Here is a 24,098-nt window from a genome sequence, read left to right as displayed (position 1 = left end):
TCATTCCAGTAATTGGGTCAAGATCAAGCTAAATACAATTAAAATTATTTGGAGGAATTGGAACAGTTGGATCAGTTAGAGTTATAAGATGAAGTGGGGCAATTGGGTCCATTAGAGCGATTGAAGCAGTTTGAGTATTTAAAAGCAGTTGGAGGACTTGAATCACTTGGAAAATTTGCAGAACATGGAGCTTTTATGAAGATTTGTTTTTTCTTAAATTTTATTGCGATGTTTTTGTGACATATGGCTGCAGTCAACTCTGCGTCAGATCACTTGAACTACAACATTTTTCGAGTGCAAATGTTGCATTGGTAGGGTAGTATTCTACTCTTGTTTCTTTTTCCATACTTTAAAGGGATTCCGACAATTACTTTTCATGTAAGGGTTATGATAACAACGACATATTTGCTGTTGGCGAGTTGACCGGAGAGCAATGCGCCACGTGTTGAGCGAACAGCTTGACTGGCCTCCTGTTGGTTCTGCAAGCTTGCATGCCTCGCCCCGTGCGCGGTACTAAAGTCTTCCTGCCTGCAGTGGCAGACAAGTCTCGTTCGTCCAGCCTCATGGTTATTTTTAAACATGCTTGAATTTAGGTATTTGTAATAACAAATTATCATGTTGCTGCTATGCTTGTGGTGGGAATCGAACACAACACCCTCGCTCCATTAGTGACTGTCACGTTGCATGTGCTAACTTATTTTTCCTCTGTCCTGCTGCTTATTTTGATATTGAGGTTTTTTATTCAATTTATCCCGGCCCTTAACTGTTTATTATATAATTAATGTAATAAACTATTTGCTGCCTGGTATCCAACCATGGACACAAATTGATCCAATCAATCATTATTTAAAAGGAATTTTCTAAGATTTTGTGTGTTTTTTTCTTTCGAATTTGCAGGTTAATAATTTTGATTATTTAAAATGGTGTTCAATATGCCATCTTCGGCTTACTGGAGGCGAGTAAATGAAGAATTTAAGTTTTTAACAATTATTTATATAGCTAAAATAAATATTTTTGTATCTGCATTGATCAATCCAAGAACAAGATTGTCATATCAATCAATATGTTAATGAGAAATGTTTTTGATGATTTTAAATATATACTGGGTTAGATTATATCATTGTTGATATTAGTGGCGTGGGATCAGTCTTCTAGGGGGCCTTCAGTAAAGGAAAGATCAATAGTAATTTTTTTTGCCCTCACCAGGTTCGAACTGAGGGCTACATCAAGCAAGTGCTTTTTTTTATTAAAAATGTTATTATAATTGTTATTATTAATTTCTTTTGAATTTTAAGTATCTTAAAAAAAATTTTAATTAAAATTTAAGGATTTTCAAGTAGGTGGCCATATTGAATATTGCAAAGGTGACGCCAAATATAAAATGGTGACCATGAAAAACTAATGGTCAAAGTCATAACATCGGTGGCTTGAAAGGGCTTGTCGATGGGAAGTCGAAGCCGCTTTGGGGACAGTTCAAGCCGCTGTCTTTTTTTGAGGAATAATTTCCCTCAAAAGGTGAATTTTTCCCACAAAATGGGGAAACTATGGCGTAATTCTATACTTAATGTTTAGAAACTTTAGTTGAATTTTGGCAAATTTTAAGTCATTTAAGGAATGTTCACAGGATCACCGCTCCTCTTGAATCCGTGCAAGGTGGCTGCAGGCCTGACAACCACGGGAAGGCAGAATTTGAAGTGTTTGATGAAGCTACATCGAAGAAAATCCACAAGATTGTGTGCGGTAAGCATTGACAGCTAAAAATCTGCACCTGTAACAACCAGGAGATGTTTTCTTAGCGTTTTGGAGAAGATGAGCGGTGTATTCAAAGCTGCCAAAATATAATCACATGAATAATATCTTCATGACTATCACTCTACAAAAATTACAGCATTAAGATTTTTAGTGATTTGGATGTAAAGAGCACTGATTTTCCCAAATTAACTTCAAAAATATATACTTATTAGTTTTCCATAGGCATTATATACTGATCACGTGCATCAACAACTTCTAAGGTGTGTCCCCACTTATGTAGTTAAGATTTTTGAAATCCACATAAATTACATAGTTCTAACTGCTTGGTATAATACTAATAAATTTCACAGCCAATTAGAAAAACTGGAATGAAGGAGCTTGGAATACCCATCTGGGTGATGAACAAGGTTATGTCTAAAGAAAAGGAATAGAGGGGGAAACATTTACATGGATTCACATATTATTGCACCTAGCACTTAGGCACAAACATTGTCCTATCCAATATACTTAACATATATAATAAATAGGAACATGCAGATTTCGCAAAAAAATTTGGAGACTATATGAAAGTTAACACAGTGTTGTACTGTCTTTTTTCGTGATGGGGTGAGTTTCTCCCAGGTGCATATCGATTGTAACACCACCAGTTACAGTGATTCAGTGCGGAAGTAAACGCGTTTTCAGTGGATCGGTCCAACAAGGTGATGACTTCTCTCGCAGACGGCCGCCAATCACAAGGAAGAAACCATAGGAGGGGTTTACCTTGTTGCAATCTAATATGTGTTAAGATCTTTTCGTGAAAAACGCCTTTCACTACTAATAAACACTATTGCGACATCACCGCAGTTTGGGTCACTAAAATTCCCCTATGGCTGTGCAGTACCTGCAGCTAAACATGTGTTTATGTTATTGAAGTTATTTCATTATTGTGTTCCTGTTATGAATTGCACATTCTTGTTGCCCTGTGAATACAACTAGATATTTACACTGGCTTCGATATAATACGGTTCCTTGATATTTATTTTGTAATAACTAATTTTCACCGTCCTCAAAACATGTCATCAGCAATTAAGATCATACAATTTTTATTTTTTTTGTTTCAAACTTAGTCGTTAATGTACCATAATTTTTTAACAACAGTAATGATACATATCAAAAACCCTTATATTGTTGGATTGAAGTCAATTTGGACTAAGGATATAAAGAAGGTCTTTAATTCAGTGGTATTCTCTTTCTCCTGCGTCCTTTGTCACTTAACACTTTATTTATTTTAATTAATAAATTATTTATTTAATTGAATATATACCAACAAAAATCACCCCTAGGCCAGCTTCAATTTCCTCGTGTTATTACACAGTACATAATATAAAATTTTTATTTTAAATCTAAATAATAAAACCATGCAATAGAACACAATAAGAGTAATGTAATGAATAAAAAAGTAAAGCAACCTGTTTAATAAATTTATAAAAATCATTTCAAATACTAAAAATATTATGCCTAAACATAATATTATATGTATTCATAATAACGCATCTTAATTAATAAAATATGTTAATATTTGCTAGGTAGGGTACAACTTCTTGTGCGACGCCTTTATTAATGTGGCAGAGATCCATATTTTTCTTGTGAAGCAGTGCGTGGTACAGTGTTTTGAAAACAGCGGTAGATGTATTGTCAGAGAGAATGGGGAATGTTCCAGATTGAGTTTACAAAATTTCTCCATAACAAACAAGAAAATTACCCAAAATGATACAATTTCTCCAAATTTTACCCAAATATCTTAAGCTTACGTTACCTCCCTATTACAACAAAAAGGAACTTGGTGTTGCACTAAGATGTTTATATTTTATTTGGGTTATAAAGTGAAAATTTTATCTATCTTCCGTGTTTTGCCAGTATATTAATGTTGTTTTCTGACTTATATGATTGTTTACGTTTAATGAAAATATAAAGATAATCATGCATTTTGTAGTTTCTGAATTCTATTTGTCCGCGTTTTGTGTATGCGACTTGAGTAAGCTCTTCTGCCAATAGCTTTACTCACTCTAGTCTGTTGGCATTTGGTGTTGGGATCATTTATTCTGTGATCACTAAGAGGACACAGTTTTACGTCGTGCCCGTGACATTACCAAGGGAAGGGTCAGGATTAGAGATCAGCGTTTTGACTTAAACTATGTGAGTAGAAGCAGGTAGGATGCCCTTTCAACAGCCTAAAACATCTAGCCTGAGTGGACCCTAGGAAGTGATAAAAAGCTCTTGAAAGTTATTTAATTAGAGTTTAAATGATATTGTATCTGACTGTTCAAATCAGCAGCGTGGCGTAGTGTTCAAGCGCACTATGTAACCTACCGTCGGTACGTGTGTGATACCAACTGCTACTGTTTCATTTTTATTCTTTACTTCCAGCAGTAGTAAACCATTTGTACTGTAACTAAATATAATTAAACAGCTAAATGTATATATTTAAAATTAATATATTAATTCAATAAAGTTTCCAGTCATTATCCACTGTTTCCAGCCTGTGGCCGGGAGAGACAAGTAAATTACCTCCGTCTTCCTATGTCCTACAGCCATTCCTTATTGTTGACATTATTCCAGTCATCTCCTCTCTCCTTCAGTTCTTTACCTATTTGATTTCCCATCTCCTCCTTGGTGTTATTTGGGATATTCTTACTGTGTACTTCAGCGCCATTATTTTCCTAGGCAACCAACCACTTCCCATTCTTTGGACATGGTTTTACCATTTCAATCTTGCTTCTTCAATAATGTTATTTACGTTCAGTACCCTTGCTCTTGCTTGCACTATTCCATTCCTGATACCGACTAAACTCGTAATTGACAACATACTACTCATAATCTAAATTTTGATTGCTCTGATCATCCCAGTATCTACAGTCTAAGCCCTCCTCTATAAATAACTAAGGGCATCAAGTAGTATTGTCAACACTCGTTTCTACTTTAATAGCACCTCCCTCTTCCATGCGAAAAGGTTTTAAAATTCGGTAGCCATCTTACTAGTCCTGTCGCATCCTATACCTGGAAGGTAGGGCTGACATTGATAGGCTGTCAGGTAAGCCTGTGGTCCTAGCATTGTCCATGTCTGCTACTATCTTAACTTGAGCCTTGCCGATGTCATTCATTTTCGGCCTCATGCTAGTAATGGCTGAGCTTCTATCCCTCCCAAAATGCTGAGTTTCCAGTAGCATTTCCTCCACTGAGAGCTCAACACCTTCCAACAGAGTCGCCTATGGCCGAGGCCATTCCAGCCTGTAGAGAGTCAGGTTATTTACCGCCGCCCGACACTCGGCGTTGAGTCGCTGGCTGTACGGTCTACTCCTTTACCGTAGCGGGTAACCCCGGCCAGACTGCACACTGTATTACACAATACACAGGTATTCTTCAAATGTATTGGATACATTTTTGAATTGTATTAACTATGGAGCGTCGTATTTGATTTAAACTTTTTACCTTCAATAGCAACATCAAGCAAATGTTTAGAAACATTTTGTTGTCGTTATATGCCCATTTAGTCCTTTTCCTTTATTTTCATTCGTGCATTGAAATTCCAAGCAAATTATTTAAAAAAACAGGTATGTCTATAAAAAAAATCGGATTCAGATTTTTTTAACTGTACTGTATTTTTTTTTATTGTGTGCTGAATTCGAATTTCAATTTTGTGCCCCGTACAGGTGACCTATATATATTCAAATATTAACAAAATTGCCAAAATCAAGTTAATTTTTAAAATTTTCATAGAACGTGAATATGGAAAAACATAATTAGATTCTTCATGTGGATATTATGTTAATTGTAGTGCAGAATCTAAACTTTAACACGCCCTCTTCGTTGAATTGACGGAACATTGCGAAAATACAAAAAAATATTAAATCTTGACCATATTTTTGTGATTATTACAAAAAAAAAATTCTAGATCTATATTTCTTACAGGTAATTTATATTTTGGGGGGGAAGGGGGCTGACACAAAATATAGTTGTCCCAGCCAAATAAATGCAATGAAACATGGTCAAAATATTCTTTAAAATGTCTAGAATTTAGCCAATTTTTTGGTTTGATTCTGGTTCTCATTTGTTGTTTATGCTTTTACTTGTGCTTAATTCTATTTTAAACTATTCAGACTCGTAGTAACAATACAACATTTTGAAAATTTCACAAAAATTAAACAATTTAATCTATGTTGATGTGATATACATTAACTTTAGCACTGTCAGCGAGACAATAAACTTAGGAGGAAGAATTCTAGAAATATGTGGGTAATCTTTCGCGTTATTTAAATGGGCAAGGCTGGTAGAGCAGGATGATTTTTTGTTTCCCGCCCAAAGGAGCGGGTATAACCATACTTTTCCTCCTTCCTAGCAGGTAGAATAAACTTTCCCTTATATTTGACAGCAGCTAACTGGTTTAGAGATAGTTTACTCCAAGCCAGAGGTTGAGGATGAAGATTTCATGGTGACATGAATGTTTGCAATCCCTCTTCGCGAGTGTGTTTTTTATGTGATACAACTTTAGATGACGGATCGAAGATGAGTGTTGTGAAAGATAAACAGTTTGATATTTTGCTGAAGCTAGTAGGAAGACTGGTAATGATAAATTTGCTATATTAATGAGGAGCACATCCTTTGAAGTTCATAAGAAAGGACTAAAAGCTTATGTAAAAAAAGGATGCATGCATACTTCAAGAGGGTCAAACAAGATGCAGATCTACATAATTATATTCATCGGGTGAACCAAACATTGTTTTTAAAACTAATTGCTTCTTTTGTGTTGAAAAAACACCCTTTAACTATGCAACACAACAAAGAAATATCGACCCTCCAAACGTGAAACTGTACATCTTGTGATAATAAACATAAAGGACAAAGTTTTAGGACTCTGGGAAACAGCAATGATGAATTAGAAAATTCTATACGACAATGATTCCTGGCCATAAATAACTTGGTCGCTGCAGAAAGGCAATATCATCAGACTTGTTTTAAAAAGCTGTACCATCCCTCAACAAAGAAGTGAGGCTGAAGGCAGAAACACAGAACGCGTAGTAGTTGATATGCAAGAAGTTTACACTTTTCTAGACAATAGCGATAAAAAGTGCCAGTTTTCATTGGACGAATTAATTGGAAAAATGAAATGTGATCCTAATATCCCATCTAGAACAGTAAGAGCACATCTTTTCGCCAAGTATTGCATTGATATATCTCATGTACTTTAAGAATACGGGATACAATATTATCACAGATTCATGGTATTGCAGGAGAGTTAAAACGAAAGAGAATAAAGACTTTGTATTGTTAGAACAGCAGCTACCATTATTGTTGAGGATATTCGGGGCCAAATTTACAGTTCTAAATACTCCTTACCAGATAACTTTCTGAAAGGGGTGACAGACCTTATACGTAAGACTCTTAGGGTGTGTAAAAATACTGTCTTGCTAAATAAAAAACCGTGGTGGATACTGAAAAGTGGATGAAGAAGTCCACAGCTATTAAACATAGCTTGGTTTTTGTGGTGAGGACATCGTTTTTGTGACACCCATAAATATTTGTCTTGTGGCATTTTTATTAAAAAAATTTTATTCCCGCAGGATGGTCAATGTTCTATCAATCTTATGATTCTGTTCGTCACAAATGGAAACAACATGTTTTTAGATATTATCAATAATATGTCCCCCAATGGAACTTAACATGAAGGCCTTTTCTCAGAGAGTGTACAACAACCCCGTTTTAATGTGAAGGTGCACATTGGGTAGCATAATATGTGTAACACCAAAATGGGCCGTGGTCCTTGGTCAACACATCGTTCGTCTAGAACAATCACAACAGCCGATGAGGTAGCAAGGGTTGGAGCTGTTTAATTAAAATCATTCGAATATACCAACAGTGTTGGATTTGCAGCAAACAAGATGAAGGATATCAGTGCACTGTTTCCACAAATTACAATTATAATGCCTCTAGTGGCCCCATTGGTGTAGCTCGACTGGAAGCATATTGAAATTCCAGAATTTTTTTGGATGGAACAGTTTTATGGAAGAAGTTACAAGATGCATACCATTTGAAAATACACGCATCACCTGCCAACTATTCATCAACACTCCTCCCAGCATTTATGATACAAACTATACAGTATTGTTGGAATATGCAGTGAAGATTAAGTCAATAGGTCAGTTGCAAGTCATGCAGGAGAGAATGAATTGTTCGATATAATAATACTGCTCGATGGTGTCCAATTGCCTATGTATTTTATTGGAAAAGTCGGGTTCAAAATGATTGCCAGTGGTCTCACAAAACTGTTTAACATAGCTACTGCTGTAAATAGCATTGAAAAAATCGTGATGCACGCGTACACAAGTGCCATCAGATCTAACATAATAGCTAACACAGTTTTAGCTGAACTGGTCATATAATCCACCAGTTTTTCCCCTTTAATGAAGACTGACATAAAAGATATAATTTACAGTAGAGACATCTCAGAAATTCTCATAGTGATCAAATGAGAATGCATTATTGAACTGCAACATCATTTTGAAGCTGAGGTTTAATGATTGGCACAGATTTAACCTACAGCCAAATATTAGTTAATATATTTGGATCTAGTCACGTTGATTATAAGGTTTATCCAATCTGAAACAATGGGTAAGATGAACCTCCATCTGGAAACCATAAACAACATGATCCCATATTTCCATGCAAGTAGGCTTTACTTATATGCTAACGATTTGCCACCAGAAGAGCTTTCACTTCACCAAGTGACAAGTTTTGGAGTGGCACATAGAGTGTCATGTCCATTGAAGAAATGGGGAACTGACACGATGCAGTGGAATCAATAATATTATTATGTCAAGGTGGACACTAGAAATGGCCGTACAAAAAGAAGTTTGCGATGCTTTGGAAATTTTTCTTACAGTTAGTTTCGCAACATGGGATTAGCATGTTCATATTAGAGATTATGTTTACACGAGACAATAAAAAGATGAAAAATTTTTGGGAATGGTTGTCATAAAAACCAGGTGAGAAAATTTTTTTTTCTCCATATATTTGGTTTATGCAATAAATGTCCAAAAAAAAAATGTAGCAAAATTGAATTGAGAATTCAGACGAAAAAATAAATAAATAAAAAAAAACTGTTAAGAAGTTTAGAAACCTAACTCCAGTGTTTTCTTGTCAAAACTATCATTTGATTTGATAATGAGTGCACATGCTCTAGCAGCTGTTTCAAATCCCCTATAGGCCACCATTTCTATAACTTAATTCCATACAGTTTCTAATAGTCTCTACAATTGCGAACAGCATTTCCCCACTAATCGGCATTGTTTTGTCATGGAAACTTTTTATTTTATAGGAAGTTTCCTCTAGTAAAGTAATTAGTGAAAAACTGGAAACTACAACTTCTCATGAACATTTTAAACTAAATTTCACAAATATATTTCATAATGCTTTTGTGATTTATAAAGAAAAAGGCATGGCTCAGATCCGATAACTTTCAGTCATTCATGACATCCTCACAGAACTTATCATCATCGCCATGGCGAACAGCCCGACCAAGAGATAATGTTTAGTGTCGTAATATTTTATTTACTACCGGTGCTTTGTCTTGAACATGTCTTGTAACTGGCGCGACGCTAGCTTATAGCCTATCAGCACTCGCCTCCACCCGGTAGCCTTCCGCCCGCCGGAGAGAGCTGACTTGCTGCTGCTCCTTCGACCGCTTTGTTCTTGGCGCGACCACGTGGCTCGGTTAGGGTGCATGCCAGCAGTCATTTCGAGCAGTCGCAGACCAATTGTACCGAGTGTGCCACAAGTGATAAATAACAGCAATGTGCACTGAGTAAGGTAGGTAGTTGTTTAAATGGGAGAGATGGTGCCTCTTGGAGACCTGAGGAGCCTACTGGATTGGGAACGGCCTCTTTGCTGTTGAGAACACAGCCATGGGGAACCGGAGTTTTTGAAGACACCAAAGACTCTCTATGCTTTCATGCGCCCTGAGTTTTACAAAAAATTCCTTTGGAAACTAGTGGCCAAGAAAGAGCTTGTAATCAAACAAAAATATATTATAACTTTGTGCAGCCCATGGCAAAGGTTATTTTTCCATATAAAAGGTACTTTTTCGAGTTATTACTGAGAATTTCTTACAAAAATTGGGGTAGAATTTATTATTTGAATCGATGTTTCATTCCGTTTTAGTATTTTAACTATTGAAATGGTAATAGAATATTCAATAAATAGGAAATGTTTGATTTATTATGCTTACTTATTTTCACAGTAATTTTCAAAAACTATTCAGAGAATGGTTAAAAAATAATTTTAATATTAGAGGTACTGGGCCAAAGAGGCAAAAAATCTCGGGTAAGACAAGTAACAGACAGAAAGACTGGATATGGTTTTGAAACAACATCTTCCAGCTAAACTGTCCGAAAAACACAAAAGCCAACTGAAATAAAGCACTTTACTGGTCTTCATTTTTAAAAGTACATTTAATTTACCTTATAATAATGTTCATTTATAAACAAATTAAATAGCACACTATTATTTTGTGGATTCTTTGGGTAGCAAATTATAGTTTGATTTTTGTAGTGAAAGACACACACCTAAGCAATGATTTTGAAACATCACCTGGATGTGTGAATAACACCACAAAAGCCAACAGGAAAAATGCACTTCACTGGTCTGCAAACAACTATGACGATGGGCGTGGATCAAGTTACCAGGATTGCTCACCCACTCTCCAAGAATCAAACAGCCTGGACGACTCAGCGCACACCAGGGTTATGGTCTTCTGTCCCGGCAGCTTCGAAGATATGAGGTAGCGAGTTGCTCCAAGAGGCAGGTAGCTGGGAGGATAGCGACCACAGGTAGCGAGCAGTTATGAGGGACATCCATGTTCACAGGGAGACCACCACTTATTTTGATTTTACGTTACAAAAACCACCATGCATTAAGGGAGTAACAATTTGGATACCGTCACTTAATTAGCGGGGCAGTTTTAATCGTCGGTTCTAATCAAGACAATTTTATATTAACTACTTATAAGGTATTATGTTTATTTAAAACTTTTTTGTCATTGACAACTTAATTATTATAGTATTCTTCTTGCAAGCAGAAGGGGGATAAATATTTAAGACCGGAGGTGTAACTTCCCACCCTTAGCCCCAAACACTGTGAATCATAAAGATTTCTGACAATTGAGAAGATATTAATTATAGATAGAGTAACGTTTTAATCCAACAGATTAAACTTGGCTAAATCTGCATTTCGTGGAACATTGAAATATGACTATAATCTAAATTAATTTAGAGAGTTGATAGACATTTGTACTTTTCTTGATGATATCAAGCAGAACATAACAATTCAGCACACAGTTAAAGAAGTAACGTACAAACTTTAAGATATAGCTTGTGGTTGGACTGTGTATATATCAAACCATATCCGTTTGACGACAAAGTGAAGAAATCTGCATTCATGAGTGAATAGTCCAATTTTTATTTCTGACGATTAGAGACAGTCTGTTATATATAGCATTGAGAAACATTGTCGGGAAGAAAAATACTATGTAGCAAAGGGTCTGGCTGCTCTCTGTCTTCAGTAAACCGATTGGAGTTAAGTATTAGTGAGTTTAAGCCGATGTAAGTTTCAATGTTTATTAGATATCTAATTTTCGCAAGTGTTCCTGTAGCAGAGTAAAAATTTAGGTATAAATAGTATTTGTAAATAAATAAGTTTTATTTTGAACCTGTCACTTTTATGTTAGATTGATTAGATGTTAATTTAGATTGTTTTTTTTTAAACATCAACGATCAAACCGAGGAAATGTATAGATCGAATACATTAGTAATTTAATGTGATCGTTCAGATAAATTTTGGATTTTTTCCCGAATTTCTTGATTATTTATTACAAATTTTCAAGAAGTGTGGTCAATATGTCATCATCAACTTACTAGAGGCTGGTAGAGGAATTTAAGCCTCCTTTAGGATATTTCACCATATTTTATTATATCAGATTTTTTTCATACATAGAACTAAATATATATTAATCAATTAAGTTTTGAAAATATGACAGAAACTGATCAAATGAATCAATACTGTAACAGAAGATTTTTTAATGAATTTTAGAAATATTTTTGAATTTATAGCTAAATAACAACGAATTTAAAAGATGGTGTCCGAATTTCAAAATGGTGAGAGCCATGTAATTAAACATGAGAACTGCCCTCTAGGGGGTAAACTTTATTATAACTTCGTGGCAGTACACGCCATCAGACGAAAACTAGATGTATACCGTGACATCATGATAACTGCCAATATATATATGCCTTGACATTAGTGATAGGATGTCAGTCTGTCGGTAACTTCTGTGGAGGAAGAGTCGGTCATAATTAAATTTGTTTTGCCCTCTCCCACTTCGAACCGAGTATTCCATTATGTAAATTTTTTCTTAAATAATAATAATATTATTTTAAAATCTAATTGATTCACATTTATATAAATATCTAATTTGTCCTAATTTTTATGATAGCAACAGTTATTCAATTGGACGGCCGTGACTAAATAATCAAAGATGGCGGATTGTTTTTATTACATTTAATTATTTTTATAAATATTTAACATTTTCCTGGTTTTCTAGTAAAAGTAATGTGGTTTTCAAAATGGTGGTCATAAGAAAAATGCAACATTTTAGTATCCAAGATGTCGTCATAACTAAACTTCAGAGCTGAGGTCATACACATCCAAAATGGCAGGCATAACGAAACATGTAACATTTCCAGAATCCCATATTTTGACCTTTATGAAAATTGCTTTGGTATTTTTAAATAATATTTAATTAAAGGAATTATTTATGAACATTAAAGTCCCCTTATTCTACTATAAAAAATATGGATTTTCAAGATGGATGAAATAAAGATAATTGCAACAGATTGGTCATAATTCAAAATGGCAGCCATATATCCTAATTGTCAAGGTCATGACCTAGGAAGCTTAGGAAGGCTTGCTTATAGGAATCTTAAACTGCTTTTAGGAATTTTCAACCATTGACATTTTTGACGACTCAGAAATTTTTCCCTCAAAATAGGAATTTTCCTCTTAAAACAGAGAAATTTTTTGTTTTTAAAATTATTTGAATTTTCTGATGGATTTTTTTTCTTAAAATTGGAAAGTTCTAATGAATTTTTGAAAATTTTGGCCCATAATGGCCAGTTTTAAACGTCAAAGTCAAGGGTCAAAGTAAAGGTCATCCAATGATGGCCGCCATGATGTCAAAATCCTAGAAGGCGGTCGGAACATATGGCACCTCATGCATAAGCCTGGCGCATGACAAACATTTTTATACTACTTATTATGTTTTTACCTGTTACGAGGTTACAGTTAACATAGTCAATTTTCTAAAATGTTTATAATTCAAAATATGTACCACTATAGGGAAATAATTGTTACAAATAACTTGATTAATTTTGAATTCACAATAATAGAGATGAAAATTTTTATTTACACACTAATCCAATAGAATCCGTGCATGTTGAATCCAGGCCTGGCTACCACAGGAAGGCAGAATATGAAGTGTTTGATGAAGCTGCATCGAAGCAAATCCACCGAATTGTGTGCAGTGTGTACCGACAGATCAAAATCTGCATCTATATCAACCAGGCGATGTTTTCAATGCTTATTGGATAAGTTGGTTAGCATTGTATCCAGAGCCATCAAACTATAATCGCATGAAAAATTTCTTCTTGACTATCAGTCTACAAAAATTTCAGAGGATAGTAAATATTTTTGGTTACGTAATAACTCATTAGCATCGATTTTCCCAAATCAACTTAAAAAATTTATACTCTTAGGTTTTTCTTAAGCGTGATTAACTGATCAGGTGCATAAAATTATTTCAAAATATGTCCCTAATTTGTAATTAATTTTTTTTAAATCCACAAAAAAACTTTTTTTCGTCGGCATCGTATAATACTAATAAATTTTACAGCAAAAGAGAGAAAAAGTAATGAAGCAGATTGGAATGACCGTCTGGGTGAAAACCAAAGTAACATCGATGGGAAAGGAGTATAAGAGATAACATGCGCATGTATTCACATACTCTTGCTACCTGCACTTAGGCAGTAACATTGTCATATTCATTTAACATAACATATCCAATAAAAACAATTGTGACAGCCCCGAAATTATGGTCACTTAAATTCTCCTTTTTCTGTGCATTGTGTTTCTGTTCTTTAACACCCATACTTGTTTTGTGATTACAACACCATCTTCACAGTTTCTACTAAGTTATACATACAGTTCCTTCTTCTCTATTTCGTAGGAACTCTTTTTTACCGCCCTCAATACTTGTCATCAGCCATCAGGAATATAAACAGTTTCATTATTATTATAGCTTTTAGGTTTCCATTTGCTAATGTCTTTCATTAGGATGTAGGTTCATAATAATTGGCAGTGGACTAACAACACTGTGTAAACATAATTTCTTTTGTGAATAGCACTGATGAAATCCTGATGGGACAAGCCTACGCAAGGGCTTTTAGAGCTCACATATATAGCTAATATAATTTATCTAAACTAGTCATAGAATCCATCAATATTTCCCCCTTTATATCAGACCGACATAGAAGAGATAAATTAAGGATGAGACCTCTCAGAACTTCTCACAGTGAACAAATGAGAATGCATTATTGAACTGCAACATCATTTTGCAGCTAAGGTGCAACGATGTACACAGATTGGAGCTATAACCAAATTATGGTTACATTTAGGAGCAGACACATTGATGATGGGGTTAATTCAATTTTAAACAATTGGTAATTGGGACCTCAATCTGCAAATCCATAAACAACAAGAAACCATATTACCTTGCAAATGGACATTACTTATACGCTAAGCACTTCTATCTCAAGGATATGGGGGATTTGAAAATCAATTTGCCGCCAGAAGAGGTTTGAAGCTTTCACGATAAGGCGAAGAGAAAAGTTGTGAAGTGGCACATGGAGTGACATGTCCAATGAACAATTTTGAATGAGTCAAATGAAAACATATGGGGTACTGTCATGACACCATGGAGTGAGTGATAGTATATTTCAAGATATACATAAGGATTGGTTGTTCAACAATTAGTTTTTGATGCTTTGGAAATTTTCTGTAGTGTCTTTTTCGCAACTTCGGCATGTTTATAGCAGAGTTTCTCAAATTAGACGAGACAATCAAGCAGGATAAAAAAATGATAGAATGCATGCCATAAAAAGCCAGGTGCGGAGCCTTTTTTTTTCTATAAGATTGTTCAATGCATAAATGTCCAAAAGAGCTTGATATTGTCCATTTTGTAATATTTTGAGGATCATGCGTCACCTGTAAAGCACAGCATAGTTGTAATTTGTATTAGAACCCCAAAAATTATTTATAAAAAAGTTGAGAAACCTAAATGCTAATTTTTTCTTTTAAAAGCTACCATTTGACTGTATTAAGAGAGCACATGCCTCTAGCAGCCCCTTCAAATCCCACATAGTCTGCCATTATTATAACTTACTACCATACAGTCTGTAATAGTCTCTACAGTTGTGAACAGCATCTCGCAACATATCTTCAGTGATTTGTCATAAAAACATTATATTTTATTGGAAAATGTAAAATGAAAAACATCAGACTATAAAAGATATTTCACAAATGCATTTTATATGCTTTTTTTAAAATTTATATAGAATAAGACATGGCTCAGAACCCTCAGATCAAATTATAGTCATTTCTGACATCCTCACTGAGCTTATCATCATTCCATGGCGAACCACCCGTCCAAGAGCAAGTGTTTAGTTTCGATATATTATATTTACGAACAGTGCATTCTCTTGAACACGTCTTGTAACTGGCGCGACGCTAGCTTGAAGCCTATCAGTACTCGCCCCAGCCGGTACATTAAAATACCAACAAAACTAACAAATCACTATCAATATATATATATATACACAAAAATATAAGCACATAAGTTAAACAAGATGTACCTAATGTATTAGTAATTAAAATAGGATTATAAAATGTTTGCTTGAAGATCTATCGAATAATACATTTTTAACAATTTGAAAATATTGTGATTAAACATTTGAATGAAAATAACCAAGACATTAACAAATATCAAAAGTCTAGTAAGAAATAAATTGAGCGACAGGCACAGTGTACACACTGGGGTGTGAGGGGCGAGTCAATGAGCGAACATCTTGGATGGTGACGTCACAACATGTATCTCGGATGAACTTGAAAATTTACATTATTGTAAGTTTTGTTTAATTGGTGAATACAACATGATTGAAATAATATACTTTTAACTTGTTAACAGCAATTAAAACAAAAATATTCCTTACTCAGTCGATCACTCAACCATAAAAGGGCTGAAAGTACTTATCCTGCGAGACAATTTCCCCTCCACTTGAAGCCTAAAGTAGCACTCTTGCGTATATTTCTGCTATCAAAACCCACAATACTAAAAACTGTTCTACTGATTACAACTAATTAAAGTGAATAATTTATAGAAAAAATTATTTCCAAGTTCAAAAAAAAATTATGGTCAGAACCTCGGCACCTCATACATGAACTAGGGACAGTTCATACATGTATATACTACTCACAGACTGAGAGAAGGAGTTTCTCCACTCCTCACTTTCGCTTTCGTGTTGGTGATGCGCAGACTACTACACCTCCGAAGAGTTGCAAAATCCACTTCGGCCTTCTGATTCCGTCATAACTTGCTACTTCAAGACTAACTAAGATATAGACTATGTCCATCAAATGTTCAACAAGCTGGCATCCTATACACCCAGCAAATACAACTGCCTCAGCATCAACCACTGGCAGGATGCTTTCCACTGCAATTGATTCATGCCTCTCTTTACACTCAAATAGCAGCCAGTATTATACAAATACATACCATCTATTGTATTAAAAATGTGTTCACTAACCTAAAACTAATCCATATTTCGGTTTTTTTTTAATCACTTCTGTGTTTATGATGAATAAATTAACTTATAAGAAATTACTATCATTTGTTATTGGTGCAGTGAAAATTGTGTAGAGAAAAATTGGTTCGATTTTAATTAATTGTTGTACTTTCGAAATTTTATAGAGGAAGCCAGACTAAACAGCAATCAATATATTATTAAGTTGTATTCATCAGTGCACAGGTGATGTTACAGTAAGTAGTGAAAGTCTCACTCCGGAGTGATGTTTTCATATCTACATCAGCTCGGGGTGAGACTTACACCACAAATTGCAGTAGTAAAATCAAAATTCATTGATTGCCAATAGTTCGTTTGAATTTACAGCGATCAAATAAATTTTTGGAAATACATTTATAATCGAAATGGTTAAGGCTTGTGATGAAACAGATAACTGTTTATGCAGATACCGGTTACCATATATCCGGCCAAACTTGAAGTCTAATAGCTGAATATCCCGCTGCCGTATATGCGGCCAAACATTGCAGATTGACCCTCATATTGATCAAGCTTACGCAGTTGTCGCTTGATCGATTGGCCGTAATTGGGAGAATTAGAATCATTTCGTTCATGTGCGAAGTTAGGAAGTGTTTCATTGTCTTGTTGATTTGATTACAAACAATATCAGTTGAGGTTATAAAAAAACCTGCTATTGTAGTTTGTGTTTATTATAAAAGATTTTTTTTAAATATTTTTCTAATTAGATATAGGAACAAAAAATGAAATCATTTAAGAAAATTTTGATATACGCAGAGACCAAAGAAATGTTTGCTGTTTGCTTGTTATGAAATGTTAAAATTCCTGGTTGCAGTAAAAAGAAAAAAAAATTAATATTACAAACAAAACAAGCTTATTTTTTAAATTATATATATCTGATACTGATATAATTGAAACCCTTCAAGAATGTTTTCTTAACCTTATTGTTGTAAATTTATAATTTTTTTTAGATAAAACATCAGTTTTAGAAAAACATTCTGACTCAAGACAATAGAGTAGGTAACACAAAATCATTTATAACGAGTTTTCCATTCCTTATAAAATTTCTTTTAGCACATTAATAAGATAGTTTAGTTGATGTATCATATTTTTTCTTGTACTTCTGCCATGAAAAATCATATAAAAACAGAAAAAAAAAAAAATTCAGTTTAATTCCATGCAATAAGTTAAAATACAGACTCTGTCGTGCCTACTACAATGTCTTTAGTCATAAAGGAATACAACTTTGTCTTCAGTATTAGTAAAAAAGCAATTTAATTAAATATAATTGTTCTAAATTGAAATTGCTTTGGGATGTAAACAGCGCAATAGCCAAGAAGTTCCATTATTTATTAGCAGAAATGATGGCACTAGACAACCAGCCATTATCCATAGTAGAAAGAACTCGATTCACCAGACTAATAGAACAAGCCTGACCCCGCCCCCTTGCGACTATTTCTGCTAACAAAACCCTTTATTCTAAAAACTAATACTGTACTGGTAACATCTAATTAATACGGATGTTGTATTAAAATAATTTTGTACAAGTTCAAAAAAATAAATATTTTGGTCAGAACCTCGGCACCTCAAACATGAAACAGGGACAGTTCATACATGTATATACTACTTATAAACTATGAGAAGGAGGTTCGCAAATCCATTCTTTCTCTCTCGTGCTTGTGATGCGCAAACAACTACACATCCCAAGAGTTGCGATGTCAAAATTAGTCCTCAGGTTATGGTGTATCTTGCTACTTAAAATACCACACAAAAGACATTCACCATTCCCGTCAAATGTACAACAATCTCACATTTGATATACCCAGCAAATACAACTACTCACCACAGCTGGACCTCAGCATCAATTACACACAAATTGCAGTAGTAATATCCACCTAAACTTCCACCCAATAGTGAGTTTAAATTTGCAGCGATAAACTAATTTTTTGGAAACGTATTTTTGATAGTTATGGTTAGGGCTAGTCTTTAAACGGTTAGCTGTTTGGCCATCATTTTTGGTTATAAAAGAACCTAGTATTGTATTTTAAGTTTAGTATTAAATATTTTTAAAAATTTATTTGTAAATAGTTTAAGGAACGAAAAATTAAATTCCGTAAAGAAAAGATTACTTTTAACGAAAAATTATGATATAAGCAGAGTCCAATAAAAAGTTTGCTGTTTGTTTGTCTGGCATTGTTAAAATAGTTCTTTGCAGTGAAGAAAAAAAGGATGTATATACCAAACAGAACGAGCTTATAATTTTTTTAAATTAACACAGGGCTAGTACAGAATTTTTTTTTTAAAAATTAATGTTTCTTTTCTCTACATTATTGGTGTGAATTTAATTTGTTTTTGTACAAAACATAGGTTTGAATAAACCTCTGACTTACCCAAACAAAACAGTAACAACAAAAATTTACAAAAATTTATCGATTTTATGACTTTTCGTAAGGCTGTTTTGTAGCAGAGTTTATTTGATGTATCCTATTTTTTCTATTACTTCTTTCATAAAAAATCATGTAAAATCCAAACATACAGATGACTTTCAAGCAGTGAATAAAGATCCAGGCGCTGCTATGCCTACTACAATGTCTTTAGTCATCCCAGGAATTAGATTGTCTTCAGTATTGGTATATAGGAAATTGACTTTAACAGAATCGTGTGACAGAATATTTTTTTGCTACGTAAATGACGCAAAAGCCAAGAAGTTACATTATTTAATATCAGAAATTATTGCACCAGACAACCAGCCATTATCCATAGTAGAATGAACTCGATTCACCAGACACCTCGAAATACCTTCACCCCTCCTTCTTGCATCTATTTCTACTACCAAAACCCACATTGCTAAAATTTATTATTCTACTGTTTATAAGTAATTAAAGCGAATGTCCAAAAAAATTGGTCAAAGTACAAAAAACAATATTTTTTGTTGGTAACTTGGCACCTCAAACATGAACCAATGACACTACATACATGTATATACTACTTACAGACAGAGAGAAGGTGATTCGGCTTTCTTTTCTTTCTTTATCGTGCATGTGATGCAAAGTTTACTACACCTCCACAGAGTTGCGAAGTCAACTTCAGTCTTTCGATTCCGTCGTATCTTGGTACTTCAAGACCAACAAAAATATTTGCCATGCCCAACAAATGTTCAACAAGCTGGCATTCTATATAACCAGAAAATAGAACTGCTCATCTCAGCTAGACCTCAGCATCAAGCACTGGCAGGATGTTGTCTACTGCAGACGATCTGTGCATCTCTTGTTACACTCAAATAACAGCCTGTTTTATATAAAAGCTATCTATCATATTAATAATGTGCTGGCTAACCTTAAATCATCCATTTTGTGTTTATATTCAGGTTTTTATGATATAAAATTTATTTTTATGAAATTACTACCATTTTTTATTCCTGCAGTTAAAATTCTGTACAGAAAAATATATGGACCTTGCTTCTCTATTTGGCAATACAAAATGTAAAAATAGGTCAGTACAATTAGGAGGAAGAATTCTAGAATTATGTGGGTAATATTTTGCATTATTTAGATGGTCAAGGCTGGTAGAGCAGGATGATTTTTTGTTTCCCTCCCAAAGGAGCGGGTATAACAATACATTTCCTCCTTCCTAGCAGGTAGAATAAACTTTCCCTTATATTCGACAACAGCTAACTGGTTTAGAGATAGTTTACTCCGAGCCACAGGTTGAGGATGAAGTGTTTCATGTTGACATGAATGTTTGCAATCCCTCTTCGCGAGTGTGTTTTTTATGTGATACAACTTTAGATGACGGATCGAAGATGAGTGTTGTGAAAGATAAACAGTTTGAATATTTTGCTGAAGCTAGTAGGAAGACTGGTTATGATAAATTTGTTATATTAATGAGGAGCACATCCTTTGAAGTTCATAAGAAATGACGAAAAGCTTATGTAAAAAAAAAAAAAGCATGCATACTTCAAGAGGGTCAAACAAGATGCAGATCTACATAATTATATTCATCGGGTGAACCAAACGTTGTTTTTAAAACTCATTGCTTCTTTTGTGCTGAAAAAACACCCTCTATGCAACACAACAGAGAAATATCGACCCTCCAAACGTGAAACTGTACATCTTGAGATGATGATAAACATTAAGGACAACGTTTTCGGACTCTGGGAAACAGCAATGATGAAATATCAAATTCTGTACGACAATGATTCCTGGCCATAAATGTCTTGGTCGCTGCAGAAAGGCAATATCATCTGTCTTGTTTTAAAAAGCAGTACCATCCCTCTACAATGAAGTGAGGCTACAGGCAGAAGCACAGAACACGTAGATGTTGATATGCAAGTGATTTACACTTTTCTAGACAATAGCGATAAAAAGTGCCAGTTTTCATTGGACGAGTTAATTTAAAAAATGGAATGTGATCCTAATATCCCATCCAAAACAGTAAGAGCACATCTTTTCGCCAAGTATTGCAATGATATATCTCATGAACTTTAAGAATACGGGGTACAAGATTATCACAGATTCATGGTATCAGCAGGAGAGTTAAAACGAAAGAGAAGAAAGACACTGCATTGTAGAACAGCAGCTACCATTATTGTTGAGGATATTCGGGTCCAAATTTACAGCTCTGAATGCCCTTCACCAGATATCTTTCCGAAAGGGGTGGCAGACCTTATACCTAAGACTCTTAGGGTGTTTACAAATACTGTCTTGCTAAATTAAAAACGTGGTGGATACTGAAAAGTCGATGAAAAAGTCCACAGCTATTTAACATAGCTTGGTTTTTGTGGTGATGACATTGTTTTTGTGACACCCATACATTTTTTGTCTAGTGGCATTTTTATTCAAAAAATATGGTTCCCACAGGTTGGTTGATGTTCTATCAATCATATGATTATGTTCGTCATACATGGAAACAACATGTTTTGAGATATTATCAATAATATGTCCCCCAATGGAACTTAAGAAGGCCTTCTCTCAGAGTGTACATTAACCCCAATTTTAATGTGCAGGTGCACATTTGGTAGCATAATATGTGTAACACCGAAATGTGCAGTGGTCCTTGGTCAACGCATCATTCGTCTACAACAACCACAACAGCCGATGAGGTAGCAAGGGTTGGAGCTGTTGTATTTAAATTATTCGAATAAACAAACAGTGTTGGATTTGCAGAAAACGAGATGAAGAATATCAGTGCACTGTTTCCACAAATTACGATTGTAATGCCTCTAGTGCCCCACTTGGTGTAGCTCTACTGCAAGCATATTGAAATTCCAGAATTTTGTGGATGGAACAGTTTTATGGAAGAAGTTACAAGATGCATACCATTTGAAAATACATGCATCACCTGCCAACCAATCATCAACACTCCTCCCAGCATTTATGATACAAGCTATACAGCATTATTGAAATATGCAGCGAAGATTTAGTCAATAGGTCAGTTGCAAGTCATGTAGGAGAGAGTGAATTGTTCGATATAATAATACGGCTTGATGCTGTCCAATTGTTTATGTATTTTATTGGAGAAGTCGGGTTCATAATGATTGCCAGTGGTCTCACAAAACTATTTTAACATAGCTACTGCCGTGAATAGCATTGAATAAACATGATGCACGCGAACACAAGTGCCGTCAGAATTAACATAAAACATCTCACAGTTTTATCTAAACTGGTCATATAATTTACCAGTTTTTCCCCCTTAATGAAGACTGACATAGAAGATATAATTTACAGTAGAGACATCTCATAACATCTCATAGTGGTAAACAAAGATGGATTATTGAACTGCAGCATTATTTTGAAGCTTAGGTGTAATGATTGGCTCAGATTTAACCTATAGCCAAATATCAGTTATAATATATGGAACTAGTCACGTTGAGTATAAGGTTTATCCAATCTGAAACAATGGGTAAGTTGAACCTCCATCTGGAAACCATAAACAACATGATCCCATATTTCCATGCAAGTATGCTTTACTTATATGGTAACAATTTGCCACCAGAAGAGCTTTGACTTCGCCAAGTGACAAGTTATGGAGTGTCATATAGATTGTCATGTCCATTGAACAGATGGGGAACTGACACGACACAGTGGAATCAGTATTATTATTATGTCAAGATGGACACTAGGAATGGCCGCACAACAAGAAGTTTGCTATGCTTTGGAAATTTTGTTTACATGAGTTTCGCAACATGGGATTAGCATGTTCATAGTAGAGATTCCCGAATTACAGGATACAATAAAAAGATGAAAAATTTTTGGGAATGGTTGCTATAAAAACCAGGTGAGAAAATTTATTTAGTTTTCAATATAATTGGTTTATGCAATAAATGTCCAAAAAAAAGTGTAGCAAAATTCAATTTAGAATTCAGACCACAAAAAAATATAAATAAATAACTGTTAAGAAACATATTTCAGGGTTTTTTCTTGTCAAAACAATCATTTGATTTGATAATGAGTGCACTGCTCTAGCAGCTGTTTCAAATCCCCTATAGGCAAAAATTTCTATAACTTCTTTCTGTACAGTTTCTAATAGTCTCTACAATTCCGAACAGTATCTCCCCACTAATCGGCAGTATTTTGTCATGGAAACTTTTTATTTTATTGGAAAATGGAGTCCCAATAGGAATTTTCCACTAGTGAAGTAATTAGTGAAAAAAGGGAAACTACAACTTCTCATGAACATTTTAAACAAAAAATTTCACATATATATTTCATAATGCTTTTTTGATTTATAAAGAAATAGGCATGGCTCAGATCCGATAACTTTCAGTCATTCATGACATCCTCACAGAGCTTATCATTGCCATGGCGAACCGCCCGACCAAGAGCAAATGTTTAGTTTCGTAATATTTTATTTACTACCAGTGCTTTGTCTTGTAAGTGGCGCGACGCTAACTTGGAGCCTATCAGCACTCGCCTCCACCCGGTAGCCTTCCGCCCGCCGGAGAGAGCTGACTTGCTGCTGCTCCTTCGACCGCTTTGTTCTTGGCGCAACCACGTGGCTCGGTTAGGGTGCATGCCAGCAGTCATTTCGAGCAGTCGCAGACCAATTGTACCGAGTGTGCCAGATGTGATAAATTAACAGCTCTAAGCGCTCAGTAAGGTAGGATGTTATTTAAATGGGAAAGATTGTGCCTGTGGGAGATCCTGGAGAGCCAACTGGATTGGGAACGGTATCTTTGCTGTTGAGAACACAGCGATGCTGGAACCGGAGTTTTTGAAGACCCCAACCACTCTATAAGCATCCATGCGCCCTAAGTAGAAAGTCTCCTTGGGTCTATGCTCGTGCCAACTCACTAAACAAAAATTAATTTTCTAAAGTTTTACAAAAAATTCCTTTGGATACCAGTGGCCTAGAAAATACTTGTAATCAAACAAAAATATATTGTAA

General features: G+C 34.8%; 1 protein-coding gene across 3 annotated transcripts in view; it reads left to right on the top strand.

The window, feature by feature from the left end:
• LOC134529147 (facilitated trehalose transporter Tret1-2 homolog) overlaps window positions 1–24,098 on the top strand; it is a 263,849-nt gene that overhangs the window by 143,600 nt on the left and 96,151 nt on the right. For all 3 annotated transcript variants that reach the window (XM_063362919.1, XM_063362918.1, XM_063362917.1), the window contains exon 3: window positions 1,625–1,740. The gene's annotated coding sequence lies outside the window, so the exon portion shown is untranslated. The remainder of the gene's footprint in view (window positions 1–1,624; window positions 1,741–24,098) is intronic.

This window comes from Bacillus rossius, chromosome 2 (assembly GCF_032445375.1).
Source record: "Bacillus rossius redtenbacheri isolate Brsri chromosome 2, Brsri_v3, whole genome shotgun sequence".
Taxonomy (NCBI): domain Eukaryota; kingdom Metazoa; phylum Arthropoda; class Insecta; order Phasmatodea; family Bacillidae; genus Bacillus; species Bacillus rossius.
The sequence above is the reverse complement of the archived record's forward strand: the minus strand, read 5'-3'. Positions and strand labels throughout refer to the sequence as shown.